This window comes from Podarcis filfolensis (assembly GCF_964270895.1).
Source record: "Podarcis filfolensis genome assembly, chromosome: 16".
NCBI classification, from domain to species: domain Eukaryota; kingdom Metazoa; phylum Chordata; class Lepidosauria; order Squamata; family Lacertidae; genus Podarcis; species Podarcis filfolensis.
This window is the reverse complement of record NC_139620.1, coordinates 17,602,821-17,609,468: the sequence shown is the minus strand read 5'-3', so window position 1 is coordinate 17,609,468 and position 6,648 is coordinate 17,602,821. Positions and strand designations below refer to the sequence as shown.

The 6,648-nt window shown below is 43.0% G+C and overlaps 1 long non-coding RNA gene across 1 annotated transcript in view; it reads right to left on the bottom strand.

The window, feature by feature from the left end:
• The window catches only part of LOC310751508, a 126,403-nt gene that overhangs the window by 1,320 nt on the left and 118,435 nt on the right, over nucleotides 1-6,648 (bottom strand). The window lies entirely within an intron of this gene.

Here is a 6,648-nt window from a genome sequence, read left to right as displayed (position 1 = left end):
TTTAGAAAACTTCAGTGGGGGAGAGGGGAGGGTGGGGAAAAAGCTTTGCAGAGGGATCAAGAGATGAGAAACTGGAGTCTGGTCCTTCTACAGGTTGGGAAAAGCAGGGTAGGGGGCGGGTAAAAGGTAAAGGTAAAGGGACCCCTGACCATTAGGTCCAGTCGTGACCGACTCTGGGGTTGCGACACTCATCTCACTTTATTGGCCGAGGGAGCCAGAGTACAGCTTCCGGGTCATGTGGCCAGCATGACTAAGCCGCTTCTGGCGAACCAGAGCAGCGCACGAAAATGCTGTTTACCTTCCCGCTGGAGTGGTACCTATTTATCTACTTGCACTTTGGTGTGCTTTCGAACTGCTAGGTTGGCAGGAGCAGGGACCGAGCAATGGGAGCTCACCCCGTCGCGGGGATTCGAACCACCTACCTTCTGATTGGCAAGTCCTAGGCTCTGTGGTTTAACCCACAGCGCCATCCGCGTCCCTTATAGGGGGTGGGAGGTTGGCCCAAATCTGAAAACGCGATGCTACTGTCCCTTAGAGCAGCTTGTTATTGGTCCTGGGGAAGGCTGAGAGGAGGTGGGGAGGGGAAACGGGGAACTTTCCTTGGGCAAAGCCAGTTTGAAGAAGAGTCCACCTGCGCCTGGCAGGCAAGGAAAGGGGGTGGGAGTGGAAGCACCCAAACACAGATACGAGGCTTAATTTTTATTATTAGGAGGCATCCGGGGCGTAGGAAGGGGGGTGCAGTGGCGGCAGCCCGCCCTGGGTGTCATCCCTGAGGTGGGGTGACAAAAAGGCACACTGCAGGGGGCTCGCCCTGCTGCCCCATGTGCAGCGGCTTGAGTAGCCGCCATTGCCCACAGCAGATCATTGTGCGCCCCCCAGCTCGCCCCCCCCCCCAGGTGCACGGCATGGCCGCTGCTCCGGGCGTCTTTGCAGCTAACTCCACCACTGACTGAAGTTTTTGCCCCGAAGCGACAGGCGAGTTTCCAGGTCGGTGTAAAAATGCTCTGAAATGCTGCTGTTTGATTTATTATCCTCTCTTTGAGAGGCCTCTCCCCCCACTCTCTATCTCCAAAGCCCTGGGTGGATTGAATCCTAAATATCGAGTTGTCCTACCCAGTACACTTACTCAGAAATGTATCCCATTGCTTTAGAGTTTACTCACAAGTAAGGTGAAAGGGTCGCAGCTCACATGCAATTAATTATGCCAGGCATAGGCAAACTCGGCCTTCCAGCTGTTTTGGGAGTACAACTCCCATCATCCCTAGCTAACAGGACCTGTGGTCAGGGATGATGGGAACTGTAGTCTCAAAACATCTGGAGGGCCCCGAGTTTGCCTATGTTTGAGTTATGCTTTACCAGCCTTTTGCTACACTATTGCTAGTCATAATGAAAACAAAAATAACAAGGTAAAGTGGCTATAATCCCAGCAATTAATCCGTGTTTTTGTTTTAATTGTGGAGTTATATACAATGGCGAGGACAATTTTATTCTGGTAAATATATGTTGCTAGAAAGCTAATTACTTTGTACCAGGCTTCCTTTCAACATCTCATTAATTTGACTTTCTGCTAAATTGTTTTTATATGCAACAACTGTGGCAAGAGTATTGTTAGCCCAGAAATGGAAACAAGAAGAAATTCTGACAAAAGAAGAATGGCAGCCGAAATTAATGGACTATGCAGAATTGGGCAAAATGACAGGAAGGATTCGAAACCTGCGGGACCAGAGATTTACAGAAGATTGGAAGAAGTATATGAATTATTTGAAGAGCAACTGTAATCAACAAATTACGCTAGTAGGACTACAAGAAGTTTTGTAAGGAGAAATATATTAAGTGTTACAAAGTAGAAAAAGATAGAGATATTGGTTATGAGTTTGAAATGTAATAGGGAAGATAAGAAATACATACTGAGAGATTAGATTGGAAAATTTTCAGACAGGATTGATGGAAGTCAAAAATTTGAATAAGATGTAAAAGTATGTTTAATTACTGTTGAAAATGATATGTTTAAAAAAACTAATAAAAATTATATATATTAAAAAATTTTTTTGACTTTCTGCCTTATTATCTATGCACCTCTAGGAGCCATACAGCTCCGCTGCTTCTGGGACTCCCCTCTCCCTTTGGGTGTACTTGTCTGCAGCGGCGGAGGAAGCCGCTCGGGCACCTGGGGTGGCGTGTTCAGGAGCCTGTTTCCTCCCACTCAACCGCCCTACATCTGGGGGAGAGGCAGCGGGCGGACCGTTTGGGCAGCGCAAAGCCTGCGAGACGCATGACTTGGGCGCACTACAGGTGCCACGATGAGTGCCGCCCAGTATTTTGTCACCCCCTCAGTGGTGACACCCGGGACGGCTCCTCACCTTCCTTGTCAGCTCCAGGCATCCTGCTGCCACTGGATAGAAAGACGGAGGGGGACAGAAAGAAGCAGCCTGCTGCAGATGGAGGGAAGTGCTGAGGAAGCAGGGGGAAAGGAGAGCAAATGGAGAAAGAGGAGCGGGGTGGGGTTGGGGGGAGGACAAATAGATGCTGGCCTGCAGCTTTATCTTGATCTCTGAATTAACACTGGCAACCTTCCATTTGAATTTCTGCAATGTGTTATGCAAGGAGTTGAATTTTGAAACTTCAGTTAGTACCAATAGTGACTCTTGGTACATAGATTGGCACTTGGCAACAGATCCATATCTCATCTGGGCCTGGGTAGATCCCAGTCTGTTTTCAGGTGTGCACGTCTGATCTGAATAGGCCCACGTGCGGAATTCCTTCAGGTATCATGGCCCTAATTTGTGAAGGGTATAGATACCCTTGGGACGCGGGTGGCGCTGTGGTTTAAACCACAGAGCCGATCAGAAGGTTGGCGGTTCGAATCCCCACGACGGGGTGAGCTCCAGTTGCTTGGTCCCTGCTCCTGCCAACCTAGCAGCTTGAAAGCACGTCAAAGTGCAAGTAGATAAATAGGTACCGCTCTGGCGGGAAGGTAAACGGCGTTTCCATGTGCTGCTCTGGTTCGCCAGAAGCGGCTTAGTCATGCTGGCCACATGACCCGGAAGCTGTACGCCGGCTCCCTTGACCAGTAAAGCGAGATGAGCGCCGCAACCCCAGAGTCGCCCACAACTGGACCTAATGGTCAGGGGTCCCTTTACCTTTTTTTATAGATACCCTTGCCCTTCCCAGCTGGACCTTAGGATGGTCAGTCCTTCTCTGAGAGCCCCCTGCAGATAGGGTGCAGCAGAGGGCTACCCTGACCACCTGTTTCTTAACACCTGCTCTTGATATACTGCTTGCAACTGTTTGTTCACTGACTTATTAGCCTGGATGACATTTCCAGGTTCTCCTTGGCAGCTCAAAGTTTGAATTCAAGTGATCAGAGGATGGTGAGATCCAACAACATATTCTTGCTTGTTGGCCTGATATGGAGAGAGCAGCATAATGTCTTGCCTTTTGTGTGTCCAGGTATCTGGGTTTGACTATAATTCTGTCTAATGTGGGTATAATGAAATGGACCCATTGCACTCCAAAGGACTTGGCTTAGCTTTTTGCATAGATGTTTCTCGTTGCTAAATCTTCAAACTTTTTTTAAAAATTATATTTTATTAATTTTCCATACATTCAATCCACATTACAATTTCTGTTAAATTTTCCTTTTTTGACTTCCTTCGGCTTCTCTGCCAATCATCCAAATTCAAACTTCTTTAATTACACATTTCCAAATTTCACTATTGCCTTTATACCTACCCCCCACTTCTATTTTGCCTTTTTACAATATTTCTTATTCTGTTACAGAGCTTCTCTGAATGCCACTAGCGTTATTGCATTATCACTTATACATTCCCAGTATTCAACTAATATCCAAATACCTAAGAATTTTACCTTTTTTACCACCTCTATACCTGCTTGTTGCTGTATAGTTTCTATCTTATCTGGCTCCATATTCTTAGCAATTATTTTAGTCTTTTTCTTATTCAATATAAATCCTGCCACTTGGCCAAATCTCTCTACCTCCATAAGTATATTTTTCATACTTTCCGAAGGCTCTTCCACCGTTATGACCAGGTCATCGGCAAAGGCTTTCACCTTATATTCGTTCCGGCCTACTGCAACCCCTTTTATTGCCTCATTTTCTCTTAGTAAATCTTCAAACTCAAGCAGATATTATGTAGCAACATCTGCCTGGAGTTATGATGTGACAATTTTGGGACTTCACATTGAGAAAGAGAGAGAGAGGGAGGGAGGGAGGGAGGGAGGGAGGGAGGGATATTTATTTGTAATATCTTCTGCATATTCAAATTAACTTAATTTATTCTTCTACTTTAAATATATACTCTTTTGAAACTGCAGGTTGTAACAATAATCCTGCCAATGTTCTTTTCTGTTTACAATGTATCTGTAAATATTCAATAAACCATTTTCATTCTTTTATAAAAAGTTTGTTATCTGGGTTTTTTATTTCTCTGGTAAGTTTTGCCATTTCTGCATATTCCTTAAGTTTTCTGTATCCATTCTTCCTTTGCTGGGACTTCTACTTCTTTCCATTTTGGGGGCAAGTAGCATTACTGCTGCTGTAGTAGCATACACGAACAAGTTTCTATACAGTTTAGGTAGTTCTGTCCCTATAATTCCCAAAAGAAAAGCTTCTGGGCTTTTTACAAACATTATTTTAAACATCCTTTTCTATTCATGATATATCATTTCCCAGTAAGCTTTAACCTTACTACAAGACCACCACATGATAAAAAGAACCTTCTTTCTCTTTACATTTCCAAGACTTATTTGATTTAGATTTATACATTTTTGCCATTTTTGCCAGTGGTTAGATACCATTGATATATCATTTTCTCTTAAACCATAACATGCTATAAATTTTATATCCATATTCCACAATCGTCCCCATGCTTCCATGTCTACATTATGACCAATTTCTATTGCACAATGTATCATTGGGGATTTTGCTTCCTCATCCTTTGTCTCCCATTCCAATAATATTTTATACATTATAGACAGCACTTTTACATTCCATTTCAACAGGTCCCTCTCCAGTTGTGATATTTCTTCCCCAGACCCTTGTAGCCTATCTTTCTTAAATACTCCATTCAAATGATGATATTGTATCCTTGTTGTTAGTTTTCCTGATAATTCCTTATTTTTTATAAATTTATACTTTCCTCCCACTTGTTTTAATAATTTTTTGTAAGTTGTCCACCATTCTATCATATTGTAATCCTTTTATGTGAACCGCCCTGAGACCTCTGGGTATAGGGTGGTATATAAATTCAATTATTATGAATAATAATAATATTCTTTTTCTTTACCTCTATAATTTCCAAGTAATAATAATAATAATAATAATAATAATAATTTTCTTTTTCTTTACCACTATAACTTCCACCATTGAGAGCCAAAGAGGTTCCCCTCTAATAAATGCTTCTATTTATCCCATATTCTATAAAATCCCCCCCTAATTATATGATTTATAAATCCTTTATGTACTTTCACCTTTTCATACCATAATGAAGCGTGCCAACCAAAAATATTATCATGGCCTTCTAAGTCTAGAATAAGTGAATTCTCTAATGTTATCCATTCCTTCAACCAAGAAAGTCAGGATGCTTCCATTTTGTATCATTGCAGCAAATGACCAATGGGTCCAACAGCAGAGGAAGCTTTTATAAATAAATGAGTGAACTAAATCCCATTGCATTTCAACTCCCCTCTTTGTATCAGTTCAGCAAGAGGCCATCAATGGGTCCAACAGTAGAGGAAGCAGAGGAAGCTTTTATAAATAAATAAATGGACTTTATAAATGAAAAGTGGAGCAATAGACTGGGTGGGATTGGCTCCCATTGGTCAGCCTGCACAGCGCCAAACCTCTTTCCTCACCACACTGTTCTGGAAAGTTGCAGTGACCCACCTGTTGGGAGGATGCCATTGCAGTGTCGTGCCAGCCAGCCCCTCCTACATCGTTGTGCCGCCCCTTTTAATTATCCCTGATAAACTCCTCAGGGAGGGAAGAGGCACAATGATTTTGTGTGGGAGGGCAGGCACACTCCTATGCATGCCTTCCCTTGGGAGGAGAAGATAGGCAAATTCACACCCACCAATGCATATCCACACCCTGTGCGAGGAACAACAGTGTCTTTCAGGAATCCAGGATAGCTGCAATGTCTTACTGGATTATTAAACGATTTCTTTTCTTCTCAACTGAGAATTATATGGGTTGGCCTAGGCTGTTCTTTTCCACATGGCATAGATTGTTCTCCTATAAAAGCTACCAGCGTTGGCCAAGGCGAAGTCCTTGTCTCTGTGCCTCTGAGTTGAAGGGAAATGGCTTTTGGTGAAACTCTATGGATGCTGATATTATATACAACTATTTTCATTCATTTCTTGCTGTTAGTGTGGGGAGTTTCTTATCGTCTTACCAGGACCCACCTGCCTCGAGGACTGTCCTATCGCCTAATAATACTGCTTTACGATTTCCTAGTGGGATATGGATTGGCACTAGTAAGTTTATTTTACATATATCATGGGGATGAAGACACCTCTATAAAAGGGGCTGCAACCCTTTAGAGTCAATAAAATAATTTAGAATAATTCTTTTTAAAAATGCTCATTAATTCGAAAATATTGAAACCAATCTGATACCCATTCTTGAAT